The following is a 17807-nucleotide window of genomic DNA, read 5'->3' on the forward strand; positions in this document are numbered from 1 at the left end:
ATATATATATATATATATATATATATATATATATATATATATATACATACATATATAAACGTAAAAACCAAACTAATAACTTAAACTGTAAAACTGAAACAAAAATGAAGGAAAAACCACACTGAACCAAGTAAAATGTAAAAGCGCTTTCGTTTAAATAGGGTTTCTTCTTTTACAGAAAATAAGATGGTAAAATTAGGTTTCATTACTACCTTTTCTATGGATGCTCCATTAATAAGGTTAATTATTTATAAAAATTGGTCTTTTCTTAAGGATGACTGTATTATCAGGAAACATATAGGCGATTCCCCTTAGTGGTTTTTAGAAAAGGTAGGAACCTTAAATGTTTTCTTGAGTTTGGTAATTCAAATTTGTATTTACCTCATTGTGGCATGTTTAAGTGCCAAGCTTGTCGTTGGTGTAAATATATCAGCATTACCACTTCCTTTATTATTAAGGGTATAAAATACACCATTAAAGGCAAATTTAATTGAAATACAAAGGGGGTGATATACTTGGCTACATGTTTAAAATGTCCTGCTTTCTATGTAGGTAGAATTGAAAGACCCTTAAAAAGCAGGATATATGAACATTTATATGCAATTGAGAAAAGAAATTTGAATAATTCCTTAGCAAGACACATTAATGACTGTTTAGATTATGAATTTAGATTTCTAGTCATTGAAAAATTGTGTGAAAACATTAGAGGGGGGCCCTAATGTCCTGAAATTGGACTGTATGGAATTAATTTGGCAACTGAAGCTGAATGCCTTGGTCATACCAGGACTAAATGATTCAGTGTCTATTAAGAGCCTATTAAAACTAAAGGCTTTAATGTGTTAGATTTGTTTAAGTATTTTTTAGTTTTATATATTTATTTACATATAAATATTTTTTAGGAATGTTTGTTTATGTGATATTTATGGACAAATGTGGGTATTATTTCATCATATAGCGTTGAGTTGTTAACTAGATTTTTTCTGGAGGCTTACTGCTTTAAATTAATTTAGGCTTGCCTTTTAATTAGAGGATGTGATGTCACTACTTTGTTTATTATAAATGGCACTTTTTTCTTTGTAATTATGTCTGATGAAGTTTGCTAACTTAGTAAATGAAAGCACTAACTTTTACATTTTACTTGGTTCAGTGTGTTTTTTCCTTCATTTTTTTTCAGTTATACATATATATATATATATATATATATATATATATATATATATATATATATATACACACACACACACACACACACACACACACACACACACACACACACACACACACACACACACACATCTTTTAGGCTGAATGTCAGTACAATTGCCAACAATAATTTTTGCTGGGTAACAAAATCTCTTCTGAATCATTTCTCCAAGGGTATTCATTCCACTTATTGAAATTAAAATAAAGAGTATTGCTTATGTTGTTGCTTTCTGCTGTCGTTGACAGTTTTATAAAGTTGAAGAGATTTCAAAACATGTATTATTGAATGAATTATTAATATAAGAGTTCTGACTTACTCTGGTGAATTTGTTAATCTTAAGATTTATTTTGTTCATTATACTGTATGTAGGACTGATATGATCCTGGAATATAACATTTAAAAGATGTGTTATGCTTCATGCTTGGCCTGAAGTTTATTAATTTTATTTGTTTTGAATTTGCTAACTGGGGTAGAGCAATAATCCAACTGGACCTATTTCAGGTTCAGCCAGGGGTAAACACAACATATACATGACATTATATAGAGAATGAATGACACATTCCAGTATATACATGTGTTATATACAAGTTTGAATATCAGAGTTGGTTGATGGTATAAAGACAACAGATACATGACTTTATAAATATATATATATATATATATATATGTATATGTGTATATATATATATATATATATATATATATATATATATATGTATATGTATATATATATATATATATATATATATATATATATATATATATATATATATATATATATATATATCTATAGCAGCTCAAGACCACTATTAATCTGTTCATTTTCTTTTGCCATTAGAAATAAAGTCCTTCTCTTAGCTATTTTCATGCTCCTTTACTCTGCTCTATGCATCACTATTCTCTCTGAACCACTCCTAATCCTTTCTCTCTTTCCATCATTAGTAAGTCCCTCATCTCCTTGCATAGCTTACATTGGAATTTACTTTACACTTTCAGTAATTGTTTCCCTCATTACCTGACTTCTTCTTTTCCTTGTTGGCTCTACCCACTCCGTTCGCCCTGTGGGCTCACTCCGCTCCCTTACCCTACCCCCAATTCCCAGCCCCCCTACAACTACACTTATACTTACCTAACCACTCCCACTACCTCTACAACCCAATCCAAAATCACCCATCATCCCATCCCTCAACACACCCTAAAATTAAAGCTACACTCCAATAAATTACCAACAAATAACTCCAATCCCAATAGACTACATAATCACCAACCCATACCATATCTCTTAACCAATTAGTTAACTTTCCAATCTTTAATCACCAAAAACTACCACCTATACTAACTAGATGACACTCAAACCTCTACCTCTACTCATCAAAATATTAATTCTAATCACCTTAACTTCCCTAAGTTATGTTACCCAACTTACTAATCACCCCCCCATACCACACCACTATACCATACCCAACAAAATACAAAAACACTACTCCCCTGATATTGCCTTACCTTTACTTCCTAAACACTTCTATGCTTTTCCGCTATAGACTCCTAGCTAACACTAAATCCACTGTTCTCAAATATAATACCTTCAACTCCACAAACCTCATTACCTGTAAATTGCACCACAAACTTAACAAACATCTCCTCCAACACCTCATCTCTATCCTTCTCTCCAGGGACATCTACCCAAACCCAGGCTCCTCTACCACAAACAGCCCTGAACAACAAACCCATCTCCCCAAAACAAAAGGCAAACCCCTCCACTTCTCAGCACTAAATGCTCAGAGCCTATGTAACAAAATCCCAAACCTTCAAGCCTGGCTTCAACAACACCAGCCTGATATTCTCACCATCTCAGAAACCTGGCTTAAGCCCCACATAAAGGATTCAGAACTAATACCACCCAACTACCACATCCTAACGAATGACAGGACACAAAAAAGGGGGTGGCGTAGAACTCCTCTACTCAGCTTCACTTTTAGTTACCCCTTACACCAAACCCTTCACCAAATTCAGCAAGGCAGAAATAATACCAGCCCTACTCTACCTAAACAAGCATAAACTAATATTTGTTCTCTCCCTCTATATTCCCCCTGGAGATAATGTCTCATCCCTTGAAGGAATTCTCTCCTGGGTCTCCTCCAACGTAAATCATGAAACCATAATCCTGGGTGATGTGAACATAAACAGGACCACAATACAATTCCCCACCAACTCTCTCAATATTAACCTATACAAATTTACACAACTAATTAACTTCACTACCAGACCAGCTAAGAATTTCACTACTGGAAGTATCACAGACTGGATTCTGGTATCCCATCCTCACTACATATCAGACAATAGCATTCTCCCAGACCCACTAGCAGACCATTTCCCCACTTTTGCCCGTCATCTCCCCTCCACTATGTAACTAACCCATTCTTACATTTTCACTCGCTGCCTAAAAAACTTCAATCCCAAAACTTTCACTAACACACTAAAAAACACCAACTGGAAGCCATTAAAAACCTTTCCTTTAGACAATGCTCTATCCTGCTTTAACAACACTTTCACAAACTACTCAACTCCTTCGCCCCACTAAAAACTAAACGTATAAAAAGTAACCCTGTACCCTGGCTAACTAAAAACACTGTAGCTACCATGCATCTTCCCGATAAAGCCTGGACATGATACCAAAAAAACAAAACCTCTGTCACCCTTACTGAATACAAAACATTACGAAACAAAGTCAAGAAACGCATAGCCTCTGACCACAAATTATATTTCACTACCCTCCAAACTAACCACAACACCAATCCCAAACTATTCTGGAAGGGAATTTAATCTCTCCTCAACCCTGGTAAAACAGGAAACCCTTGCCATAACCCAGATGCAACTGACCTGGACATAACTACCCAATTTAACTCCTTTTTCACTGACTCCATCAGCCACAATTCAGTGGCTTTTCATCAGCCACTCCCTTCCTCCCCTAACAGCCTCTGCCCCTAACCCACACCTTTCTCCATCAATCCCATTTCCATATCTACTGTAAAAAAAATTCTCCTAAAATTAAAACCTGGTTCCAATGCCCCTGATGAAATCCCCTCCTACTTCCTAAAAGTAGCCGCAGAAGAAATAGCCTTCCCTGTCAGTATATTAATTAATCAGTCCATCCTAGAATGCCAGGTCCCCAACTCTGGAAGAAAGCCTTTATTATTCTTCTACACAAAGGCGGCAATAATAATAACATTACAAACTTCCGCCCTATCGCCATCCTATCCCCTATTTCTAAGATACTTGAAAAGTGTGTACACCAACAACTCTTTCCCTATCTTATTAATAATCAGCTTTTTACCCCCACAGAACATGATTTTAGACCGGGTCATAGTACTTCCACTGCCCTTCTCTCCTTCGTAGAAACAATCAACAAAGCCCGTGATTCTGGCCACTTTATATCCACTCTTCTCCTTGACCTCTTGACCTCTCTAAGGCATTTGACACCATTTCCCACAACTTGCTTCTCACCAAACTCTCCAAACTTAACCTCTCCCCTTCCTCTATCCAGTGGTTCTCAAGTTATCTCACAAACAGGCAACAGGCAGTAAAATGGATAAAAGCTACCTCACCCTTCCTGAATACATCCACAGGCATCCCCCAAGGTTCCATTCTAGGCCCCCTACTATTTAACATATTCATAAATTATTTTTACCAAGCCATTCCAAACACCAGCCTCATTCAATATGCTGACAATTCTATTATTATCTGTTCCTCCCCTTCCATCACAACTCTCAACAATCTTACACAAGCTGCTCTCTCTTCCACTGAATAGTGGATGCAAGACAACCACCTGGCCCTTAATGCAAGCAAAACAAAACGTATGCTATTCAATGCCTCAAAAACCTCCTACATAGATAAACAATCCTTCATAATTACCAGCAAAAACAATACTCCCCTAGAATGGTATCTGATGCAAAATTACTAGGAATAACCATTGATAACCAATTAAAATTTGACAAGCATCTACATGTAAATATCAAAAAAACCCCACAAAAAACTAGGCATGCTTTACCATAACAGTCACTTTATTTCTCCCTCCACCAGGATTACACCAGTCAATACATACCTTATCCCTTCCCTTTTATATGGCGCAACTATCCTCACCAACCTGCAATCTTCCCTCAAATCAAAACTCTCATCTTGCTGTAACAAAATATCAAAGTTTGCCACAGGTTACAGAGCCTCTTCCCACCACTGTAATTCCCTTCACCAATTAGGTTGGCTTGAGCTACCTAATTCCTAAATTATACCCAACTCATCCAAGCACATAAACTCATCCATAACCCATCTCTCTGCCCCTCCCTAGCAAACACCTTTGAAATGCACAAACCAGATCAACTCCTGAGATCAAATTGTCAAAACCTTATTAAATTGCACAAACCCATATGTCCAGCTAGGAAGCACCTCATATCCTTCCCTCTAGCTCACCTCTGGAACTCTCTCCTTTCTCCCATCTGCACCACAAGCAGTCTCTCCTTGTTCAAAACCTCACTGCACTCACACCTTACTTCACAATGGAAATGCTCTTGCTCCCATCCTACCTAATCCTGACTACACTTTCTTCCTAGATTTTCATACTCACTTGTGCCTACCACTGCCCCCTTAGTTTCTGCATCATTAGGGATGTATATGACCAATGACTCATTCTAAACCCAAATAAGACCTTATGCTAGAATAAAAAAAAAATCTGATGCAATTCTTATAATTCAAAATTGCTTTGATTTGTTCTTTATCATCACTGTAATATTTATTAGAAATGTGTACTAAAGATTTGTACTTTTTCTGTACTATGTATTTGTATTTTTCTAGAGCTTTTCTTCCCCGGACTCCACTGAAAACGGGCTCCTTGAGGTCCAATGGACTATCCTGGAAAGCAAACTGCAAATAAAATAAATAAATAAATAAATAAATGTGTGTGTGTGTGTGTGTGTGTGTGTGTGTGTGTGTGTGTGTGTGTGTGTGCCTATATATATGTGTGTGTGTATGTATGTATGTATGTATTATTTATTTATTTACATATGTAAACCAGATAGTGTTTGACTGGGCAAGTAGCCTGTTTTCAGCAGAGGCACAGGGAGAAAAGCTCCAGTACATTAACAATTACTATAAAACAAGAAGTTATAAAATGAGTAATAATAAAATTGCAATAACTATACTGTAATTAACAAAGTGACTAAAGAAACTAAAGAGTTGTAAACAAAGAAGTAGTAGAACATATTACAGAGTTATTAGTAAACAAACAAGTAGTAGAACATAAACAGGAAGGGATATGTGAAGGAATGTGGAAATGGAATTACCCAGGTGAAATACAGGGGCCAAACCAGGGATGAATTTCTGGTTTCCCATCTAATTGTCCAAGTTGCACTTCAATTGGGTTAGGGAGTAACTCTGCTTCACATGGACGGAGAGCCTGTTCCATAGACGGGGTAGTCTCTGGGATACATACCTATCTCTCCAGCAAGTACTATTTATATCAGAGGCAAGGTTTAAGTCTTTTGAATGGGTAATTCTGGTACTGCTTGTTTTGTGGATATGCAGGAGGTCCATCAGAGTGGGATCTGACAATGCCCTGTATGCCAGGCATTGATCTCCCCTCAAAAGCCTGTAGGAGATAGAATACAGGACTAGGACATTGAGGTGGTCTGCACAGGACATATTACTTACAACCTGTATTCTTTTAGTGAGGAACCACTATGGATGTTCCAGTTGGTGGATAAGCCAGGTTAGGTACATACCAAAGGGTATATTTTACTCAATGATAGGTCTAATGAATGCCGAATACAGTGGAACAATGACTGCCGTGTGCTTAGATGCCATACCTTTATTTATAAGTTGCACAACATAGGATGATTTCCTCACTACTGTAGACACATCTTGATCAAAGTCTAGATTACTATCTATGTGTGTCTCTAAGTCCCTGACTACTGGTTCAACTCTTAGGGGTGTGTTGTCAATATGGATGGATGACTTTCCAAAGGATACTATTATGTATTTCTTGGCATTTAGCCACTTACATCACTAAATCTACATGCAACCCCTTTCTTTTTTAAGCCACACACTAAAGTACTTATCGGAAAATCTCACCTAGACTCAGCCGTAACTTGTTGTGAGAGAAAGGTTAGTTTGTTTTTGGCTTCTTGTATTTTGTATTGCTTCATTGCCTTCTTCTGTTTTGCATACAGTGATTTATTTTCTTTACACTGTGCTTTATTCAAATTCTGCTTTTAATTGCATATGTAAACTAGGAAAGAGACCATAGCTGTGTCTCTTGTGAGTCACACAGAAATTTATCCCCACTCTCCCAGCTTTCTGTTGTGTTTTTAAGCTCAACTGTCTTTCTAGTTGTCAGCAGCTTATTTTAATTTGACCACATATCTCCTTCCCACTTATTGGTCATCATGGTATCTGTACATCTGCTGACAAAACATGTCATTCAGTGAATTTATATGGTAGGTTAATAGGTATGTACTAGGCTAGTCGAACGTGTGGGCCAGTTTAACCCTAGCCAGTTTTCCATACAGCCAGAATATCAAGGGCCCACACCCTTTCAATCTATATTGCTCTTTTAAAATTAGTGGCTCTCTACTTAGATAGCTAAAGCTTAATTTACCCCTCCTTTATATCCCACTGTTTAGTGTACAGTGCAGTTCTTAAGATATTAAACATTATTTTTGTGTCATATTTTTAAAATATGCAACATCTTCTCCAAGATTACCGATTACTGGAGATCACACATTCTGCCTATCAGTAGTCATCTTGGGATTAGTACCTCTGATTTGGTCCTGGTGAGAGAGAGATAGCACAGTGACATTATTTCCTGGAGACTGCTGATCACTGTAAACACCAATAATTGCTTCATAGGTGCCAGCTTGGAGCAGAGTGTATTCACTCCTGACTGTTTCTGATTGTGCAATGAGTGTCTGTGTATGACCTTCCTGACTAGTCTGGCTGCTGTTTAATGCATCTACTAGGAAAAGTCTACAACAGGCGTACAGACCCTTGCATCATCTTGTATATCACCAAAGAGCCTGTGTCCTGCTTCTAATCTTGGGAGTGGCACTAAAGTTTTGCGTCTGGTGAGAGAAGAAGCAAAGGAGGATTTTATCCCATCAGCATGAAGCCATGTTGAAACCAGCATTAGTAGTAGCCAAGCAGTAGCCATTCAGGCAACTCCCCTCTTTTGTTCATTCTTGACAATTTAATTCTTTCTTTTCAGTAAATACTGTTTGATTTGCTGCTGTCTAACCTAACTTCAGAATATCTACCTAAATACTTCATCCATAAATCATCAGGGTCTACTTATTAGTTTCTCCGCAAGTGTATAGCCACAGACACCTTGAACTGACATTTTCCTGTAAAAGCGCCATTGCAATTTCACAAATACCTAGTTGCACAAAGCACAACCGGGTTGCAGTGACAAGTACAGCTCTCCAGAGTTGCAAACTAGATATTACTGGCATTAATTTATACTCTCACTCTGTCTAATAAATAAAAATGGGTCTATTGCCATAGCCATGAACTTTTCCACTATCTCCCTTACCAGATTGGTGAATGTGGGCATCTTGAACAATGTATAAATTGCCTCATATTTACTGACAGCCAGTTTCAAACAAACTAATATGATATGAGAGATATGTATTTACACAATGTCACTGGAGGCATAGCTCTCACTTAAAAGTACACCTAATGTCAATGAGGTTGTCAATAGAACACAGACTGCACCCATCACACACAATTCGTAAGTATCGTAATTGCACTCTTATTGTATACAATGTCACTACCTGCTACAACTGTAAAAACTGTCTTCTAAAAGCATTGTCATACAAGATTATTGGTCTTGTCTCCCACTTGACCAATTTATTCTGTTCAGTCTTTTTACCGTTATGAATGTCTGTTACTATTTATTTCTTTATTGTTTATACAATTTTCCTTCTACAAACAAAGTAGTTTACTAACAATGGAGCTTTTCTCCCCGGGCCTCCGCTGAAAAAGGGTTTTATGCCCAGTCGGACTCTCCCGGTAAACAAATGTAAAATAAGAATAATTCAAAGCAGACACACAGATCCACATATGAGGCACTTAAATGTAACCTTCTTAAACCACATAAACGTCCTAGATAAAGTACACATAAATACCCTCAGCAGCCTGAACGCATTGTTTTAAGACAACAATGATACCAACAAATACAGACACTTCTCATGGAGCCTCTGCTTTAATCCCATAAGGCAAGCCACCACACACTCCAACATTCTGGCCATTAGAGACTCCATTGTGAGATACACTGATGTCCCTCTCACCAGGCTGAGTAAGGAGAAAGTCACAAACAGTTGTTATTGGGGGCCAGGATCCACCACATTACACACATACTCAGGACATTGGACCACAGGTATCAGTATGACACAGTCATAGTCCGTGTAGGTGTAAATGACCTGAGATGTACCTTCTTAGACTATATGAAGAGATACACCATGGTGCTCTCTGAATATATGTCCCAGATATTGAAACATTGCAACATCATCCTTCTCCAAGGATGATGTTGCAATAGGAATAAAAAATGACTGACTAATAATTGGCTTAATTTCTGGTGTCATTCTAACGGGGTGCAATATTTGTCAGCATGGAAGGAAATGGTATACAGACATGCTGTTTTGCCATGGATGGTCTGCACCCCCCCCCCATCCCACCCATTAGGCTTTCAAATATTAGCTAAAACATTGTCCTTGTGCCTTTTTAGGTCATGCCAAACTGAAAGTACTTCCAAAACAGCAAATGAAAACCAAAAAATTCTGAAGGTGCAACTGCTCAATGCTAGGAGTCTAAACAAAAAACTCCACTCCCTAGAAGCTCTATTTACTCTAGAGAATCCTAACATCTGTGTGGTCACTGAGACATGAAGTAGTAAAGAGCACGTTGACAATGCAAGGTTACAATGCCTTCCACACATTTCGACCAGCTACTACACAGACAAGGAGTAAAGCTGGAGGTGTCTCAATTTACATCAAAAATAAATATACCTCAAGACTGGTCAAACAGGACAATGCACTTCTGCATGTTTAAATCACCATAGGTAAAATCCCATACCATTTACTTGCAAGCTACAGGTCCCCCTCTATGACCCAGTCAACCCATACAATGTCATAGGATCATAGGACGTTACTTGGCTAGCAACCCAGAGGTCATTTCAAGCCTAGCCATTTCATTCCAATGTAATACAATAGGTACTCTAGTCAATACCCAGGATTGTATTTAGTAATGACTGCCCATGTCCAGGAGGGTTGTGGGTGCTATCCCCATTATGAATTTACGGTGCCCCATCCACTTGTCCAGGTTCCTTTTGAACATTGTCACAGAGGTGCTCTGCTTCACATGAATTGACAGCCTATTGCAAAGTTGCGGCAGTTGCTGGGGACAAATCTGTTCCTCCAGCATGTCCTATTCAAGTCGCAGGCCATATTTAGGTCCCTGGAGTGGGTAGCTCTAGTCCCATTTGATGTACAGATGTGCTGCAAGTTCATTACGTTTGGGTCAGAGATGGCTCTGTAAGCCAGGCATAAGTGTCCCTTAAGAAATCTATATGATACTGAGGACAGTGAAAGGGACTTGAGCAGGTCTGTATAAGGCATGTACTGGAGTTCCTTGATCTTCTTTGTTAGAAATCTCTGAGTTTTCTGCAGTTGCTGCAGGTGCTTTGTACAGTACATGCCAAAAGGGGCATTATACTCAATTATGGGCCTGATTAGTGACAAGTATAGAGGGGTTATAACCCCCTTTGCTAATATAAACTACAGTAGACACAATGGTGGTCAAAGTTAAGATTGCAGTCTACTTGTGATCCCAGATCCCTTTCCACTTCATAGGTACAAAGGTTATTGTTGTTAATTTGATAGTGTGAAGGGACATTGTTTTTGGTCTGCATGAGACCCTCTTGAAGTATGCTGACATAATTTGGGGACTGGATAATTCCACCCAGTTTGCAGTTGTTCGCACATTGGTCAGCCGCAGGTCTTAGTTTTGGCCTGAAATTCTGAGAAGTATATACCAAACAGTAGGGGGGCTCAGCACTGACCCTTGTGGCACCCCACTGGTGATGGGTCTGCTGGTTGATGTGGAGTCACCCACTTTGATAGTGTATGACCGGTTTGTGAGCCATTTGGCAACCCGTCTTACAAAAAAAGACGTTCACATTCAGTTTGCTTAGTTTATCTATAATGCTTGAGTTTGGGATTGTGTTGAAGGCCTTGGCCAAGTCGAGGTATGCTGTGTGTACAGATTTGCTATCATCAATCAGCCTAGTCATATTTTCAAGAAATCCACCAGGTTTAACAGGCAGGATCTGTCTTTGATGAAGCTGAACTGGATCAGATCCAGGTTTGGGAGATCACCTATGTCTCCATTTATGAGTTCCATGATGATACGTTCCATGGCCTTACAGATGAGGCTGGTCAGACTTATGGGTCTATAATTCCTTAACTCTATTGCTATCCCACCTTTGTGGAGGGGAATAACTGTTGCTGTTCTCTATTCTGTTTTTTTTTTTTTTTTTTTTTTACCTTAGACAAGGCTTTAATGACCTGCTCTATTGATATGTAGGGGAGGGGGGAGTTGGGGGGCAAGGTTTGTGATAAGTTTAGAGGGGATATGAGAGTGAACCTTTGCCAAATCTGTCTGCCAGCAGGTTTGTTCTCTCTTCGGGATCAGTGTGCAGGATACCGTTAGTCACTAGTTTGGCACATGCTTCGCTCCTACCTTTTAGGCTGTTTATGTAACTGTAAAATGCCTTATGGTTATTTTTGGCTGTGATTGCTAAGTTTTTCTCAAAGTTACCCTTAGGCAATAGTCTTTGCTGAAGAAAGTTTAATTTAGCTACTGTACAGAAGCAGAAATCTGCCGCACTCAATTCACCAGTAAGAAAATAAATTAAAAATAAAACAAAAAGGTACATCCATACTGCACACTGGTATTATTTGTTAAGTTACTTACTTTCTTCCTTCCTGGCAGCTGTAGTGATCTCTCAACTGTACCCATAATACCTTGTACCTGTGGAAGGGGTTATGACCAGTGTTGTGAAGCCTCCCACTACAACTGCCATGGAAGGACAAACTAAAGCTAGACTTGTCATTACTTACCTCCTCATGTCACTACTTTTATGGCACTGCTATCTTTACTAACCTCCAGACATCATAAAAATCAAAGCTTGAACAATGCTATAAATGGCTAAATTTACAGTAAATACTCCTTTCAGAGTCTGCCACTGTATGGCACTAAATCACCTAAACTACATAGAACTATACAATCAAGTAACATATACACATCTATAAAATTATCCAGCATCCATCTACTTTTCTAGCACTATGTTTCCCACTTGGTCATTACAATGCAATGATCAAAAACTTCTTTCTCTCCACAAACCTGTCAAATCTGCAGGGCACAGTCTGCACTTACACCATGTCACTAAGGCCTGGAGCTCCTTACCTGTATCCATCAGGTCAATATCCTACCTACAGTCCTTTAAAACCATTCTGAATGACTTCATAGCTAAAATCTAGCTCTGTTCTTGTTTAACAACAGGACAAATTATATTTGTAAACGTGAGTAAATATCGATTCATACTTTACATGTCCTTACACTTCCTACTTCGCTCACTTCCTTACTGCTGCTAATTTATCTCCCCTGACCTACTCTCTAAATATACCATAATCCTGGTTTTCTCTCACTTCATATTGCAATTCCTGTTTAACTTTAATTTCTCTAACCTAGCTAACATTTCTGTAAATATTAAATCATAGGTTCATAGGTTAGTACTAGGCTATCAGCCCTAGTGCCTATACAAGCCTAGCCATAACAATTCCCTGGCTATTTCTCCCCACACTATTTACTTCCCTGGACCCCTGTCTAGCAGGGCGACTGACGTGATCCCCGGGGTGAATTTCCTTTCTCCCATCCAATCGTCAAGGTTCCTTTTGAAGAGGACCAAAGAGGCACTCTGCTTGACATGTATGGGCAATCTATTCCAGAGTCTGGGGAGTCTCTGGGTCAGGAACCTATCCCTCCAGCATGTTTTGTTTATTGTGATGACAAGGTTTAGATCCCTGGAGCGTGTGGCTCTGAGGGATTGGGATTTCTTTAAGTGTAGCATGTCCAACAGCTCTGGGTTTGACATGGCCTTGTATGTTAAGCAAAGATCGCCTCTGAGTAGACGATATGTGACAGAGTATAGCTGGAGTTTTTTAAGGTGGTCAGCGTAGGACATCTGCTTTAGGCCTGTGATTCTTTTAGTGAGGTATTTCTGTGGCCTTTCCAGTTGTTGCAGATGTCTTGAGAGGTACATACCAAACGGGGCATTGTATTCTATAATGGGTCTAATGAGAGATGAGTACAGTGGGACAATGACCTCCTTTTTTCTGGATGAAAAGCCCTTAGTGATGAGGTGTGCCACATAGAAGGATTTCCTGACTGTTGTGGTGATGTGGTTATCGAAGGTGAGACCACTGTCCACCTGTGTCCCTAAGTCTCTTATCAAACTTTTGGTGTTTAGTGTACTGACACCTATATGGTAATTCACGGATACATGTTTTTTCCCAAAGGGGATAACTATACATTTCTTGGCATTGAGCTTGAGCCCATGGCTCTGGCACCAAGCATCTGTTTCTGTAAGGCCCTTTTGTAGAGTATCCACATCATTTGGGGATTCAATAATGGCACCCAGTTTGCAGTCATCTGCAAACTTTGTTATCCAGAGTCCCTTAGTGTTAGCCTGTACTTCAGAGAAGAAGATGCCAAACAAGAGCGGTCCCAGGATTGAACCCTGAGGTACTCCACTTGTCACTTGTCTGGAGCTGGATTTGGAGTCGGCTACTTTTACAGTGTGGGTTCTATCAGTAAGCCAGTTAGCAACCCATTGGGTGACGTAGGGATTAATGCCCAGCTTAGTAAGTTTATCTATGATTCCAGAGTGGGGGATGGTGTCAAAGGCCTTGGCAAGGTCTAGATAGGCTGTGTGGACCACCTTACCCTTGTCCATGGCTCTGGAGACTGATTCGAAGAAGTCAATCAAGTTCAGGAGACAAGATCGGCCCTTCACAAACCCAAACTGGGTGGGGTCCAGTGCTTGAAGGTTGCCAATGTCTTTGTTTATAAGTTCCATGATAATACGCTCCATGGCCTTGCAGATAAGGCTTGTCAGACTGATGGGATGGTAGTTTCCGGGATCCAAGGTGGATCCCCCCTTATGGAGTGGGATAACTGTAGCTGTGCGCTACTCAGTGGGCACAAAACCTGAGGTGAGGCTATGATTAAACATGACACTTAGGTGAGGTGCCAGTTCATATTGTAGTTCATGCAGTACACAGCCCGGGATGTCATCTGGTCCCATGGATGCTATATTCTTAGCTTTGGAGAGTGTGTTTTTTACCTGTGTGGCCGTTATTACTGGAATTTGGCAATCTTCCGGTATTGAGATCGGCCATTTAGAGGGTGAGAGGGGGGTGAAGTTGGCACTGAATCGATCTGCCAGGATACTGGCAATATCCTTGGGATCAGTATATTTAATGCCATTCTGTTTTAGCTAAGAGCAGATCTGAGCATTGCCATTTAGATTCTTGACATAGTTATAAAATGCCTTGTTGTTGTCTTTGGAATCTTTGGCAATTTTATTTTCATAACTAGCTTTGGAGGATTTTATGAGGGATCTCAGTTTCTTACTGAGGCTGGTAAGGACGTTTTTGGCATCCTGGGATTTTCCTCTTTTCTGCAACAGTTTCTTCCTTTTGTTGTAAAGTTTGTTTATGGCAGGGGACCACCAGATTGGCTTCTTATTTTTGGATGAGAGCATCTTGGTTCTATTTGGGATAGCATGATTTATGCATGAGTGGATGTGCTCGTACAGTGCCTTAGTTTAGGATTCAGCAGTTGAACTTTCAGCTCCCGTCTGCATGGGTGTCATGAAGTTTGTCACTTCTGACTTGAGTAGCATGAAGTTGGCTTTGGAGAAGTTTTTTATGGAGGTTTCCTTACTGGGGGGGTGGGGGTGGGATGTGGAAGTTAAGGGTGATTAGCTTATGGTCAGATGTGACTAATGAAGGGGTGACCATAGGTGTGGAGCATCGATTTCCCATGTTGGTAATGACCAGGTCTAGGATATTGGAGCCCCTGGTGGGACTATGGATTAGTTGATCCAGGGCGTTGGAATTTATGAATTCCAAGAACCGTTGGGCAAAGGTATTTGTACATGAGTAGCTTTCCCAGTTAATGGCAGGGTAGTTAAAATCACCCAGTATTAGGGTGTTTGGTTCTATCTTAATATTTTCCAGTATGTTTAGAAATGTGTAGTGAGAATCTTGGGGTATGGTGGGGGATCTGTAGCAAGCTACAATTTGGATTGCAGTCTTACCTAGTGTTAGTTGCACCTGGAGAATTCCAGACGCATTGTGTTGGGCAACTAGCCTGGTGGTGTGAATATCCTTGGTGAATATTGACACTCCTCCACCTTTAGTGTTTCGGTCCTGCTTTGGTGGCCGAAAAGTGTGGTAAGAGTTGTAGCCTGGTATTGCAGGGGTGCTCTCTGGAGCCTTGAACCAGGTCTCAGTTACTGCACAGATATCGATGTTCTCCATTTTTAGGAGTGCCTCGAGAGAGTGCATTTTGAGGTTTAGACTTCTAGCATTGAGTATAACATGTATACATCGTTAACCAATGTTTTCATATTATGTCTGATTTGGTATGTTTGTGTCTTTCGGCTTTTCCCGGTTAGGGGTGGCCACAGCAGAACTCCGGTCCGCTAATGATTGGCAGTTGATTTTTACGTGCCAAGTTACCAGCCCTGACGTACAACCTTCAACGAAGGTACACCCATTCACGCATGTCTCCACGCAGAAGACGCTCTAGCTGAGAATCGAACCGGACAGCATCTTACTGTGAGGCGACAATGTTACTGCAGCACCACCACCGCGGGTTTATGTCTGATTTGGTATAATTACTTAAACTGTAGATGTTTTCGAAGAGTGTAAAATTATTGTTCTTAAATGTTTTTGTAACACTGTGGAGTTTTTTCCCTGGGCCTCCACAGAAAATGGGTCTGACCGAGTAGGACTTTTCTGGTAATCAAATGTCCATCAATAAATAAATACATAAACTGAGAGAAGGAGTGAGGCAAGAATCTGCTAGACTGCATACAGAGCAGGTAAGGAAACAAAAGTCTAGGCATAGAGGCAGAGTCAGTAGAGCATATTCCATTCTAGGCACGAGTGCATTCTTTGCAACATCTTTTCTGGTTTCAAGTAGTTAAACATAACATTAGCGCTAACGTTACCCTCTCTCCCCTCCATCTGTCCCTCATAAAACAATCAAATCTCCACAAAATATACACATCTACAATCAAATACCTAAAAATTGCCCTGCAAATAGTATTTCAAATCATACTCAGTGGAGATATGCACCCAAATCCTGGCTGCACAAACAATAACACCCCCAGTAGCCAAACAAATAACATTTTAAACTTCCCAGGAATTCCATAGACCTCCTTATACTCAAAATAAACATAAGGAGCAAACTGAACAAAATAGCTGAGGTACATACTACCCTGGCCCTCTACTCCCCTGACATAGTCCTTCTCACAGAAACCTGGCTAAAACCACAAAGCAATAATAATGAATATGTTCCATCTGGTAATAATGTTCTTAGACAAGATAGGACATCTAAACATAGCCCTATCCTCCCCTGACATAGTCCTTCTCACAGAGACCTGGCTAAAACCACAAAGCAATAATAATGAATTTGTCCCACTTGGTTATAATGTTCTTAGACAAGACAGGACATCCAAACAAGAAGGAAGTATTTCACTTCTCTTCAAAAATCACGTGACCATTGATATGTTGGTTAATGAGCAACCAAAGTTCAGTAATGCAGAAACTCTGTTCACCGAGCTAAAAATCAGTCCAAAAAAAACAATTAAATATAATCTGTACCTATATATCCCCCTGACAATAACATTAACACAGTAAAATCAATTCTAGACTGGACATCCCATAACCTCCACCAAGAAACAATAATTCTAAGTGATGTAAATATTGATTCAACTTCCTGTGACTTGCAACACCCCACCAACCACATTAACCTACCTAATTAATAAAAAACACAACATGAGTAGATAAAGCATCAAAAAAGGAGTCCATCCTAGAATGGATCCTCACTAACAGACCATCTCAATCCTACTTCTCAGGCTACCTCCGAGACACCCTCAGCGATCACCTCCCCACTTACATAATTAGACACCATGTGAGCCCATCAAAATCCTGCACACTCCAAGAAATCCGGTATACAGAGAATTTCAAAACCCAAGGCTTCATATCTGCTCTTAATCAATGTAACTGGAGACCACTCTCATCCCCCCCCCCCCCCCGGTACAGGGCTGTAAATTACTTTAACAACACTTTCCTTAACATTCTAAATCACCTTGCCCCTTTTAAAACTGTTACAACTAAATCCAGCGATGTCACCTGGGTGACCAAAGATACTCATCTACTTCTAAAACAAAGAGATAAAGCCTGGGACTCATGGCGCCAAAATAAAA

The sequence above is a fragment of the Protopterus annectens genome, chromosome 9.part0, assembly GCF_019279795.1.
Source record: "Protopterus annectens isolate FY-2018-M chromosome 9.part0, PAN1.0, whole genome shotgun sequence".
Lineage (NCBI taxonomy): Eukaryota > Metazoa > Chordata > Ceratodontiformes > Protopteridae > Protopterus > Protopterus annectens.